Source organism: Vicugna pacos, chromosome 14, assembly GCF_048564905.1.
Source record: "Vicugna pacos chromosome 14, VicPac4, whole genome shotgun sequence".
Taxonomy (NCBI): domain Eukaryota; kingdom Metazoa; phylum Chordata; class Mammalia; order Artiodactyla; family Camelidae; genus Vicugna; species Vicugna pacos.
The window spans coordinates 34,735,014-34,749,002 of record NC_133000.1 but is presented as its reverse complement, the minus strand read 5'-3'; the positions used below and the strand labels follow the sequence as shown (position 1 = coordinate 34,749,002).

General features: G+C 50.5%; 1 long non-coding RNA gene across 1 annotated transcript; it reads left to right on the top strand.

Moving 5' to 3' along the window:
- The first annotated feature begins 5,931 nt into the window (after window positions 1-5,931).
- LOC140701148 (uncharacterized) lies at window positions 5,932-13,488 on the top strand. Its single transcript, XR_012080051.1, has 7 exons — window positions 5,932-6,069; window positions 7,661-7,777; window positions 8,197-8,372; window positions 8,491-8,572; window positions 11,811-11,897; window positions 12,232-12,391; window positions 13,272-13,488. It is a non-coding gene; the product is annotated as an uncharacterized lncRNA (long non-coding RNA).
- The last annotated feature ends 501 nt before the right edge of the window (window positions 13,489-13,989 follow it).

Here is a 13,989-nt window from a genome sequence, read left to right as displayed (position 1 = left end):
CGTTAATTATCTGAGAAATGCAAATCAAAACTACAATAAGCTATCATCTCACACTACTCAGAATGGCCACCATTCAAACATCCACTCACCATAAATGCTGGAGAGGCTTGGAGAAAAGGGAACCCTCCTACATTATTGCTGGGAATGTAGTTTGGTGAAGCCAATGTGGAAAACAGTATGGAGATTCCTCAAAAGACTAAAAAAAGACATCATTTGATCCAGCAATCCCACTCCTGGGCATATATCCAGAGGGAACCTTAATTTCAAAATATACCTGCACCCCAATGTTCACAGCAGCATTGTTTTCAATGACCAAGAGATAGAAGCAACCTAAACGCCCACTGACAAATGACTGGATACAGATGTAGTATTTAGATATAAAAGAATATTACTCAGTTGTAACAAAGAAGGAAATAATGCCATTTACAGCAACATGGATGGACTTGGAGATTATCACACTAAAGTGAAATAACTCAGACAGAGAAAGACAAGTAACATAATGATATCACTTATATGTGGAATTTTTAAAAAAGATACAAATAAACTTATTTACAAAACAAAAACAGACTCACAGACTTAGAAAACAAACTTAGGAGTTTGGGATTAACAATTACAAACTACTATATGTAAAACAGACAAACAGCAAGGATTCACTGTAGAACACAGGGGAAAATGTTCAGTATCTTGCAACCTATAATGGAAAAGAACCTGAAAAAGAATAGACTATGTATATGTACAACTGAATCACTATGCTGTATACCTGAAACTAACAAAACAGCTGTATATCTGAAACTAACTAAACATTGTAAATCAACCACATTTCAATTTAAAAAAAAAGATAAGCTCTAAATAGCTGTATTCAAAGAAAATCTTCAACTCTTACCTCCTACAAAAAGTAAAATGGGAAGCTTGAGCAGGACCAAATTATACTGAATGAGAGGTTACATACCTTCTCCAGCACGTGGCCCATGGTACACATACATCGTGTTTTCCTTCAGGTAAGAATGGCCCTTACTGCCCAGGGAGTGAGTCCTGCTGGGACAAGGCCTCTGTGGCAGTGGCCTCCTTGTCACCGCTCCATCTCACCAGAAGGCCAGGGTTTTCAGAGGGGAGGGAACACAGAGCTCATACACTTCAGATATATTTCCTGAGAAAAACTGTGGAAAGACCAAATTCACCTGCAGTGCAGGAAACATGAGCACGGCCCCTAAGCAGACTGACAAGCCCGAAGCAAGACGGCCCGATGTTCACATCGGAACCAGAACAAAAACCGTCTGGCCCCAGTTAAACGATCACCATCTCACCTGCAATGAACTGTTCATACTCAGTGTCAGGGATGTTTCTGTTGAGACTTGAGAGATCAAAAAAGTCAGGCCAGGGAATCCGGACCTGGTGGATGTCCAGGCTCTGCCAGTGGTAGAGGTGGCCCCAAGGGGGTATCACCAGCACCGACTCCTCCATTTTCAGCAGGGTCTTCAGGAGGAAGGCGATGTGGATACAGACGCCCCTACGGAGGCTGAAGCCCTCCGGAGGGTTGACATAACACAGAAGGTACCTGGCAGGGAGCAAAGGAGAGCGGGTCTTCAGGGCCAGGTCTCTGCACAGGAATCCCGGCTTAGATAGAACAGATACAATGGGAATCTCTGCACAGCACATGGCCTAGACTCAAGACACGTTCAGCAGCTTCTGGTTTGTATAGTGGAGGCACTGCCCACTGATCTCTGTGTGGCCAATTATTTCGAGTCCGGGAGCACATGCAGAAGACATCTTGGCATCTGTCTATCAATGCTAAGCACCTGACTAGTACCTGAGCACCCGTTCTCCAGGGGCTCTCAAACTTCTTGGCCTAAAGACCCCTGTACACTCTTAATTACTGAGGACTTCAAAAGGCTGCTGTTTATGTAGGTTAAATCTATCAATAGTTCCTGTGTTAGAAGTTAAATAAGAACTTTAAAAAATGCTTATGAGTTCACTTAAAAATAATAACAACCTACTACATGATACCATTAATACTCTTAAGCAAAAAATAAGTATATTTTTCTAAACAAAAATCATTAATGAGAGGAATAGCAGTGATTTTAATTTCTGAAAATCTCTTTTGGACTGGTGAGAGCTTAATTCTATCTGCCTCTACATTACCTGTTTTGTGATATCACAGACCAGGTTTTCCCTGGAAAACCCCACAGGAAACTCGGGAGTGCAAGAGTGTGCAAAAGGCAGGTGACTTCCCGGCGTTTCTACGAAAATAGTCTTGCATCTCAGGGGCCTCGGACTCACTTTGATAACTGCTGCCCTACCCTAGGCGAGACTCTCCTACACAAGAGCCAGGCAAGTGTCCTGGCTTCTTTAATGAGTTACCGCAGCAACACCCCTCCCTTCTCTGTGTTAATGTTTCCCACAACCTCCATTACTGCAGATGAGGATGTAATCCTCAACTGAGGCCTCTAATTCCAGAAGACTACCAACCTTGAAAGGGAGGGCCCATCTACCATCTCTACACCCCGCACAGTCTATTTTGAGTCAAGCCCTAGATAACTGCTAATTGACACTGACCCTTGTCTTACTCCTGAGTTTTATCGAAGGAGCCAACATCTGGATGGAACTGAAATTTCCCTGCTGATATACAAGGCTGATAAACCACCCTATTCCAACATCTGATTTTGGGGCTCTTCAAAACCCGGGTAAGGCCCCGCTTCATAAAAGACGGGTCCTCCACCTGCACTTCCCAGGGGTTCTGGGAGGCCGCGGCCACGCAGGGCTACCCGGACTCGCGGTCCAAGCCCCAGAGCCCGAGGGGGAGGAAAGCCAGAGGCTGTGCCCCAGCCCTGTCCCCCCCGCCCCAACCCGCTCCCCGGCACCACAGCACTCCCCGGCCGCCACACCAACCCGGATCCCACCCCGGTCCATGTCCACTGGCCCCGCCAACGGCGCGGCCGTACGTTTACCGTCTGTGAGACGCCGCCCCAGAAAGGATGTCGGCCGCCGACTGACGCGGCCAGAACTAGTGGCCCGGCCAAGCAAGCCGCCATCCCCAGCAGCAAACACCGCCATGGTCCCGGGCAGCTGCACATTTCCGGAGCCCGCTGCCTGCCCCAGAAGCGCACGCCGGCCCGCGAGGAGCGCGGCGTCTGTATCCATGGCAACGCCGCGGGGCCCTCCCCTAGCGCTTGCGTCTGCGTCCTCCCGAGGCTAGACGTGCGAGGGCAGAACTTTCGGAGCCAATGGGAGCCAGGGCGCGGCCAGGACGGGGGTGGGGGGAGGCTTATGGGGCAGCTGGGCGGGGCCGGGGCGGGCGGGGCCGCGCGGACGTCCTCACCTGCAGGTGGCACCGGCCGGAGGCTGGGGCAGTGCTGCCATCAGTGGGCGGGGCGGCGGGGCGGCGGGGCAGCGGGGCGGGGGCACCCTCACCTGTCTGTGTGCGGGGCTCAGCCTGGGCTCCGGGGCCTCCGCTTGCACCGGAAGTGGACCCAGGCTACCGGTGGGCAAGATAGAGGACTGAGCCCAGGCAGGCACGGCTGGCCAGGTAGGGCACCTGAAGTGCAGATCCGCCAGGCCGGCTGCCGGCCTTGAATACGCGCTGCTAGGCAGTTTCCAAGAAGACGGGATCTGTCCCAAGAGGGGAGGTAGGGCAGGGTGCCAGATGCCTGGTTGGGTGCGGTCTTACAGGAGAGCCACGTTGAGAGGGTGCAGAGCAGCCCCTGTGTTGGCGGGGCTAGGAATTTGGGGTATAGGGTGGGGATGATGTGTGCCATGCCCTGTGGTCTCCCAAAGAACTCGCACCCCCAAGCAAAGGACCCTGCTCCCTCCACCCTTCACTGCATCCCCTGCCTTCCCCAGCACCACCGCCCCTGCCCCCGGAGTGTCCCATGACCTCTCCCCACACCAGGCAGTGTCCCTGTTACAGGTACTTATCTCCTGGTGGTTCCAGCCCAAGGGTGGGGGCTGTATCTGATCAGTTAGGATGCCTGGAGCCTTTGTATGAAACCTCAGACTATAATGCAGGCGTGCACAGAGGCCCCTCAAACAGGATTCCCTGCATTCCCTCCCCACCACGCACCCACAGCGCAGCTGCCACACCAGGCCAAGCCTGCCGGAGGACCGCTGTTCCCTCTCCTCCTGTCCCTGATCAAGAGTGCGCCGCCCACACTGCTGGGTATTTAGTGGGCCTTAGAAGAGCAGCTGGTATTTTCATGGACAAATATTTGCTCTTTTGGGAAGAGTTGAGTGCAAAGGGATGTAGGGTATGCCTTTTCTGTTGTCCTGGAACTGGTGGCTAGGATGCAAACTTAAGTCAAATCAGTTTTTAGAGAGAGCCGCAAAATATCTTACCCAAAGATCACTGTTCCCCAACAAAGGCAACACCACCTGGCGGGTGGGGTCCTGGTCCCTCTTTCTGGAGGTTGGGCTTTGCACCCTCCAGCTGGGACAGAGCCCGAAACAGCTCTGAACACGCTCCAACAGGCTTTCCCAGCACAAACTGCCTTTATTTTGAATCTGGCTGAAGGAAGCAGCTGAGAAATCTGGGTAAATCTTCCTGGGTGTAACCATGCCTTTTGTGCTGAATGAAAGAGCGGCTCTCCACATGCTTACATCTTAGAACTGAATGTGTGTCGAAGCCTTCATGCATGTAGCATGTTGGGAACAGCGTTTCATGGTGAGAGGAACTATATAACTTACATGTGTATGGGGAAGCCCTCACTCCAACAGGCTTTTCCTGCACAAACTGCCTTTATTTCGAAATTGGCTCTTGCTGAGAAATCTTGGTAAGTGTTCTTAGGTGTAGCCATGCCCATTATGCTGGATGAAAGAGCGGCTCTACACTTGTTCACATCTCAGAAATGAATGTGTGTTGAAGCCGTCATTCATGTAGCGTGTTGGGAACACAGAATTTCGTGGTGAGAACTATGTAAATTACATGTCTATGATGAAGAACTCGCTAGAACCGGGTATTTCAGCGCATACTGCCTTTATTTCGAAACTGGCTGCTTAGAAGCCTGTGGTCTCCACTGCAGGTCTGTCTCCAAACCCAGGGCCAGCATGGTGACTCTGCTCCCCCTGTCTATTCTGGAAGGTCTAGGTGTCCTCCATGGCCCTTCCACCATTGTTTTTTTTGGAAAACTCCGCAGATGGAATGGGCCTGAGAACAGGAGAGCTGGATGCCAGAAGCCACAGCCCAGTGTGTGGCTCCTGGGAGGGGCATCTCCTCTCCGTGGGCTCTGATCTAACCTCCCCTCTCCCCCACCCCCACCCCTCTCCTCCTGCATTTCCTGATTGATCCCTGGATAATGGTCCATACCAGGAATGACCTGGGAGAGATTTTATGAGTCTTTAAGTGGAAAAAAAAGAAAGAAATCTTTAGACAAGTTACTGAAAGTAACTTCCAGCTTTACCGGGAAAGTCCTCATTCCAATGTTTAAGGCTAGCTGACAGGGTGTCAAATTGCTTAACCACTCACATCTGAGCAAGTGCTACCTCTCTCTCCAGCTCCCCGCAGCATCCACCTGTGGCAACTTGGCCAAAAGAAGGCAAGAAAGCTCTTTCCCCTCGCCAGCACCAGCGTGGCTTTGGAGTCAGTGGAGGCTGAGAGAAAGGGCCCCGCCCTGAGGTTTGGGGGTCCTCCAGCCACAGCCAGAGGAGCGGGGGTTTTCAGAGTGGCCCAGCAGGGAAACCAGGCAAGGCCACCTGGCCCAAGTCTTCCCTGCCCAGAGAGCCCCATGAACTGCTTTGGGCCACACTCCCCGTTTGGACCCCCTGCAAAAAGGTACCACAGGAGCCACACCTGAGAAGGCAGAAGGACAGCCCTTTAGCCTGGGGTCCCTGCAGGTGTGTCCTGTGAGACCTGTGGCCACATAAGTTCCTTGTCTCTCCAGGTCACTGAAGGGACTGTGCTGGGCATCTTGGTGGTCAGGGACATGGGAACGCCTCTAAACTCTGAAGAAGGACAGAGAGACTCTTCCTGGAAGCAAGGATTCCAGGGAGACACCTTGCCCATAACTGGAGGACTGTGTCCTGAGTAGACCCCTGGGAGGCAATGTGGGGCTATGGGGTCCTCTTCTGAGAAGGGAGCAGGTGAGTTTTCCGGGGGTGGGGTCCTGCTTTGTCCAGACATGTCCTTGTGTAAGACTCATTTACAAACACCTCCAAGTCCACCTAGGGGTGGCCCCAGAGGTGGGGGTAGAGAAGGAGAGTGAAGGGTGCAGACTTAGGGCCCCCCAAGCCACCCAGGGAGCCAAGGGTCAGTGGGAACATCTTGGGAGTCTAGTGCAGGGGTGGAGGACGAGCACTAAGAACATGCCAAGTCATGCAATAAAGTGACCTGTGACCACGAGACACAGGTGCCGTACACCAAAAGAGGCAGATAGAAATTTAGACCCAGGATCTGAGAACCTTGAGAGGGGCTGGAGGGTCCCAGGAACCCTCAGGAACAGCTCTTCTAGGGGCACAGACATCCCAATACACACATTTCTCATGGAAGATTTTTGGGGTGCAGAGTGAGTTACCAGAATCCTGAACTTAGTATGGAATCCCACCCCCTTGTTCATCACGGTTCCTGGCAATAAATTGCTGTCATTTGTCCCTGGACATGCACAGGGGAGCTGACTGCTGTGGGGGTCACTGCAGGACTAGAATCTTCTGGTGTGTGCTCTGTGACCACAGAAACCCAGGGGGATTTCTCAACGGGAGAACCTGGAGACCATGCCTGCAAGGACCACCCTCATGGGATGGCCAAGGAGCTCGTGGTACCCAGGTCACCAAGTGACGAAGTTGTGAGGTTGCCTGGGGTATCCTGGGGGCATGTAGATTTCTGAGGTCAGCACGTGGGCCCAGCACTGCTGGATGGTCTGCATAAAGAGGGGCCTGCCCTCCTGATGATGGCTCTTAACACCTGCAGGGAAACTGCTCTCAGGGCTCCTGGAGGTCCATATTGAGAGTGTCCTGCCAGCCTTGTGGGGTCACCTTCCCCTGATGCAGAAGCAGACCTCTCTCCCTTGAGGCCCAGGGGACACCTGGCTCAGGTCCCACCTGTGTGCCCTGGACACGCAGAGCCCCAGAGCTCTGGCACAGTCTGGGGTGTGGTCGTGTCCAGGCAAGAAAGGCCCTGGGAAGGGGCTCATTCAAGGGCAGAGGCCACTCTGCAGGGATGCTGGACCTGGCAGCAATGCACTGCTTCAGTACTCCCTTGGGTTGGGTTTCCAAGCTGTGGGATGGAAGGGCCTCTCCTTCCTGCGGTGCAGTCGGGGGAACTAGATCCATCGTCAAGGTCAGCCCTGAAAATGGAGGCTACGCTACCTCCATTCCTGGAAAGAAAATCAGTCCCCTCCAGTCCAGGTGATTCAGAAAGTCATTCAGCAATGTTCAGGGCCCCCACTTTAGGCTTTGAATTAGAGCTGAGCGGCTTAGGAGGCCAGATCCCTGTCCGTGGCTCCAGGAGCAGGCTTTCTGCTGGGGGACAGGATCCTCCCAAACACCTGTGTCTTTGTGGGACACTCCCCTCTGACAAGCTGGGAGGCAGGGTGCAGTTGTGGGAAATCGTGTTTACATGAGCAGAGGGTCACCATGTGGTGGTGGCACAGGAGACTGTGAGAATGAGTCCCACAGCCTTTCTGGAATCAAAAAACTGGCAAATGTGAAAAAGTGCATAATTTGTTTTATTGAACAGGCTGCTTATGTACGTTTGGAGGACCAGGTTCAAGGACTCAGCATCCCTCCAGGACAATAGCCTCAAGAGAAGAACAGACAGAGCAGGAGGAGATCTGGGGTTTCTCCCAGGAATGAGGTGGAACAGGGATTTATGCAGATTTGCAAGGAGTCCCCGACCACTGAGCATGGGGTTACAGCCCCACGAGACCCCTGTCATGTTTGGCTTGGGCTCTGGCTCTGGCCTGCTCATGTATTCTTCCAGCAGAGTTCCAGAAACTCAGAGGGTGGACTTAGAGGGGCTGCGTTTGGAACCTAGTGAGGAGGTGGAGGGTCCTTTATATTGAGTCCCTTCATCCTAATCACCGTAGCTGAAGCCCAACACTCCCCAGGCCCCCATGGTTGCCGTGGAGGGAGAACAAGCCTGGCAGGCGACCTAGGGGTCCCACTACTGTGTCCTTCCCTTGTCTTCGTTCCCTTTCACTGCGGAAGGTGTGATTGTCTCGTGTCATGGTGGCCTCCACAATGTCCCTCCCAGTAATCTCTCTTCTCCATCAGGTGGGGTTCCCAACCCCGCTCAGCCTTCTCTGCATGGATGCTGAAGGACCAGGCCCACCTGAAGTTCTGAGCTTGAGCAGTAAGGTGGAAACAAAGAAACCAATGGAAACAAAGAAGCAAGTGATTGTGGCAAAGCTCCCCACCACAGAGAAGCTGCCCTGAGTGGAAGGGAGAGTGTGGGCATGCCCATTTGTTTCCTGTCTCCCAGGGCTCTTAGCTTTCTTATTGCCTACCTGCATGGTTACAACAAAATGATCTGCAAAACTGAAAATATTTACTCTCTCGCTTTTACAGAAAAGGCTGGCCAGCCTCTGGTCCGGTACCAGGCAAGAGATTGGAGTTCCTTTCCAGTTTGGAAACATCTTGGCAGGCCCAGGTTTGCAAAGTTCTTTAAGAGTAGTTACGGAGTTTTGCTTTTAAACATTTTTACGGCTGTATATACTTGTGAGATGTGGTTGTGATGTATAATTCTGAGCCGGGATTTTCTCAAACTGTTTCTCACTTCTTATACCAGACATTCCTAAATTCCAAGTGGAACTGCATATTAAGGAAGCCATGGAATTTAGCAAAAGGATACAGATTTCATTTCCTTTTAAGCATCGATGAACCTCCATCATGGCAGTATTTGTTATGTGTTATTGATAGGGGAACTAAGTAGTAAACAGATTAATAGAAAATAGGGGATTCTAGGTACACAGGTTCATCTTTTCAACGTTGTTTGTAATATTTGCAGTTTAAGATGACCATTCCTGAGAAACAGGCAGCCTCTTAGAATGAAATAGCATTTCCTCTGAAATATAATTAATTTTTATTTTGTAGACAGCAGGAAGGGTAATAACACATCACACATTTGGGGACGTCAAAGAGAAAATGTAACTTTCTGGGAGCTCACTCCCCCGCCTCCCCCTGCCCTTTTTACTGTCCCATTCTCCCTGGAAGGCTCTTTCTTATCTTCTGCTCATGGCTCCAGTAACTCTTTCTTCCTCCTTGTTCCTCAGCTGGTAACGTTAGTTTTATACTTTGAACAAGCAAACAAGCCAACAGAAGAGAAATTTCACAAGCAACTCCCAGCACATCCGCTCGCCTTCTGATGTCTGTGACCTCACTCTCGGTGCCCCACTGCTTATTAAAATTGGCATCGAAAGGCAGTTCCTCCAAAAGTCCCCGAGGCCCCATCCCTCCCATCTTCTCTGGGTTGTCACTCCCAAAACCATCCTCTCTTTCACTGCCTCATCTATTTTGTTCTCCTGCTAGTTGGCACCATCAGTATATAAACGTCCATCCGCTTAAACAAACAGCACTCCTTGACCCTAATTCACCCCCACCAATTGCCACCCTGTGTCTTTGCAGCAAATCTTTAAGGAGTTGTTTAAACTCACTGTCTGCATCTTCTCTTGAGCCATCCCCTTTTACACCCACTCTGGCTTTTCGCCTGATCCCTCGCTCTATGGAAACTGCCCTGTCAAGGCCATCAGTGACCCCATGTTGCTAAATATAGTGGTCAATTTTGACTCCTCATCATGCTTGGCCCCTCGGCAGCATTTGACCCAGCTCTTCCATCCCTCCTACCCCGTGTTCCTGCTTCATTCAACCTCCAGCCCATCGCTCTGTCTGTTTCTGCTTTTGGCCTGCTGGCTGGCCCTTTGCCAATGTCTCCTGTTTTTTCCAAACATATACTGTGGGTGTTCCCCAGGGTGGGTTCCTGGGCCTCTCCTCTCTCTCTCTGCTATTCCTTTGGTGGAAGCAACCCAGCCTTGGAAATTGGCATGCCATCAATTTCTCGATTTCTCCAAAATTCCCTGATTTCCCCTTTCCATCTGAGCCTTTATCCCTGAGACTCACATCACATTCTTTTCCTTTCATTCATCTTGCTTTCTCATTCATACATATGTTCTACTATGTAATTACTTTTCCAAATTTTGAATCAGTACATATATATCATGTAAAATGCTCAAATATGTATTATTTCCACTAAGATGCTAATTCTACCTTAGAACATTTCTGCACTTCTGTATTTATGTGAATAAAGCGAATAGTATTTCTACAAGCCTCATAGTTAAACACTGTGTTAGTTTGGGGCTATTATGTAACATGAAATAATGGTACATCAACATAGTCGTTTTTCATTTATTTTTATGTAACACCGAGATGAGGTTTTTGTCCTGAAGACTGGTTTTATTGAAATTTTACCTACGTTACGGACAGTCAGTTTATGTGAAAGCCCTCATTTCTCCCCTTTTTTGATATATGTTCCATTTGGCTATATATAACTTATACCTTGGCATGAAACAAAATTCCCAAATCATTCACATAATACAATTAATATGTTTAAATTATATTTTTTAAATGTTAAAAAGAAAAAGAAAACAGATTCCTCTACCTACTAGGCACTTCTGTGGCAATATGTAATACACCCCTTAACCATGACATTGAAGAACTGAGCTGATACCAGCCCCTTTCCACCTGCTCAGCCCCACCTTTTCCCATCCCCTTTCCCATTTGGAGAGGACATCCCTCCCATTGTCCAGGCCCAGATGTTGGAACCATGTCCTTTCTCTCTCTTTCTTTTACACTCACAGATAGCAAATCCAGCTTGTTAGAAAATTCTGGATATTTTGTCTTAATTAAATACCTGCTCTCTGCTCCCCGCCCTCCTAAGAGCCACCTTCAGCCCTTCCTGGATACCAATAGCCTCCTGTTTCCATCTTTGCTTTCCTACAATCTCTCATCCACACAGAGTCAGAGGGAGCCTGTAAAAACATAAATTGGGGGTGGTGGGTGTAGCTCAGTGGTAGGCCGCATGCTTAGCATGCTTGAGATCCTGGGTTCAATCCCCAGCACATTCATTAAAATAAATAAATTACCTCCCCCCAAAAAACACAAACACAAAAGCATAAGTTGGACTACATCACCCCTCCCCTCAAAACTCACTAAACGGGTCACCATGTCATTAGGAGCCAAAGTCGTCACAAAGGCCTCAGGACCCGGCGTGTTCTGCCTCTCTGCCCACACTCTCCCCCTCACTCTGGGGGCCTCTGGCTCCGGCTCTTCCTTCTTCCTCCGGATCTATTCTGCTTCAAGTTCATTACTCCGTGAGATCTGCCAGGATTGCCTTATTCCCTCCTGCCTGCCTCCCACCCCACCGCCATCACCCGAGTTTGCTCATATCACTCTTTTTTAAAAATTTTTCCAAACTCTTGCTACCCCAACATGCTGCCTGTTTCCTCTGCTAAAATTCTGAGCCCCCAGTGATGGGGAGTCATGTCTATTTTGTTGACTGATAAAGCCCGAGAGCCTTGGGAACGGTCTAGTTAGGAGATTCCCGTACATAGTAGGAGCTTATACACATTTGCTGAATGAATGTAGGTGCCCTGGTCCAATCCGATGGAGCACTTCTGTGACGTGCTCAAAGAATAACTCTCCTTTCCACCTGAGAGGGGGTGACAACTTCCTTGGTGATTAAAGGCAAGAATTTTTTGCTTTATGCTGTTAACCTTAGGCGGGGAGACTGGGGTATCTTCATATATATTTTTAAATTTGGTTCACTCTGCAGTTGGTCTTTGGTCTCTGTATAATTTTGAGAAACTCTTTATGAGTGATCATTCTTTGATCAGATTGAACAGGTTCCAGGGGGAAGGACCAAGCCTGTCCCATCAGCCATCCTATGTGTCATGTCCTGGGACCCAGTGGATGCTCAGCATGTAAGTGAACCGACAGGAGTGAGTGAAGAGATGGGAGCATCTCATTATTGTGGCGGCTCTCTGTCCAATGCCTTGAGATTTGGGGAAGGGTTTACGAGTGCAGAAGGGAGAGGTCAGGTCCTCTGTGCTTTTCCTGAGTGCCCTGGCCTTACCCATTCCCCCAGCCCCCTCTGGGCAGCCAAGCCAAGGAGCTGGGCCACCAGGGGTTGTGCTGATCAATAATCCACCTTCACCCCAAGTCTGGGGGTAGGTACACATGGTTGTAGACACTGGAGTCAGGTCCTTGGAGGAATTCCTCACTGAACTATGTTTTGGACCTTTTATTTTTCTCTAGAACCTCCAGCTGAAGAAGATTGTCTTAGACACATGAAAGTTGAGGACACCTTCTGTCCCCTCGCAACCCAGGTGGGGCTGGGAGTCTGCTGTTTCTATAGCCGGTGGGCTCGAGTTGATTTGGGCATCCCTGTGCCTGAATTCCTGCAGTACACTCGGTGGTAAGGATGGGGGTGCCTGGCAGGGAGGGAAGCGGGTCGGGAGACTGTACAGCTGGGCTGATGTTAACCTGGGGTGAGCGGGAGCCTGCTGATGCATGGCATCTTGGGTCAGGGAACTCTCCACACTCAAGAGGGGTTCCCACTCCCGCAGGGGCCCTTTGATCAGGGTGCTGGGCTGTCAGGGGACCACAGGGGTCCCAGCGAGGATTAGGGTGCCTTCAGGCAATGGGAAGTGTGGGGTCCAGCGGCAATTGAATTAACTGTGCACCCAAACCCAGCCCCCACCTCTTTCAGCCTGTTTCCTAATCTGCAAAACTGGAATGTTTTTAAACATCTCACGGGGTCGTTGATGGGCTGGGACAGACTAGACAGTCAGGAGCTGGAATTCCTCTGTCCCCTGATTGTTTGCCTTCTTTCTGACTCTTTGCTCTCACAAGCTCAGTCTCTCTGTCTCTCGCTCTTTCACTTCTAACTTTCTCTCATGCTCTGGTTTCATTTGATTTCCAACCACCGCCCCTCCCCTCCACCAATCCCCAGATGAGTGAACTTGATTTCTATGTGTCAGTTCCAAATTCCCAGGAAAGATGCTCTGTCACCCTCTGGATCTGTTGTCCGACCCATGAGTTGTGGCCAGAGGAGCGAGTCCCTCTGGGACCAGCAGATAGTCTCTGCCCAGCCCCCAGCCACCACTGTGGGAGCACATAGCTCTCCGTGGAGGAAGTACTGGCTGTGACCTTGTGTCACTAAGTGTGAATTTATGTCTTCTCTTGAACCACCTTCATCCTCCTAAACAAAGATGAAAATTAAACACTCCCGGGATTTGTGTCATGGAACACTCAGGGTGGGGGCTAATGGGGCTGGAATTTCTGCTGTATTTAAGGGGCTACAGTGAATCCCCAACGAGAGCCTGCAAAGGGAACAGCACCCAGCACTTAGGACGCTGAGTCTGCGTGATTTTGAGCCAGACTTCTGACCACAGCTCAGGGGTCTGGTCTGACCAGTTAGCCTTTGAAACCAACCAGCTTTGGATTCCTCAATCCCACCCTGAGGTTTTACCTGAACCATCAGCTTCTGTATCTCTGAAGACAGATGATGAGGACCCTTCACGTAAGCCGTTCGCACAGCCCTGTTCAGGCCTTTGTGCTGCACGGTCTGCCCGGCGAGCTGACCGAGGTTGGTATTTTACTGATATTAGAAGTAGTCTGGTTTACCGATGTACTGTTTCACTGAACAAGCAACAGAAGCCACTTCTCGCTGATAAAAGCAGAAAAGGGACATAATGAAAAGATACTGGGAGGGTGTGTGGAGTGGCCAGGACCGGAGCCAACCCAGGAGTTGTAGGAGGTGTTAGGGAGCCCCAGGCACCAGGCTGGGAGGGGTGCTACCGGGCCCCTGCCACCCCAGAAGGGACCCCCCTCCACCCGACCCTCCACCTCACTCACTGCAGGTTCATGTCCCGGCAGGGCCAGGTCACACTGAAGCCACCAGCACACACCTCAGTGGGGCAGCTGGCCCCGTCTGAGCTGCGGGTGTGCCTGGTGTGGGGAGAGGCCCAGTTAGAGGAAGGCGGTTCCTCTACTGTTCCGAGTTAAGGTGCA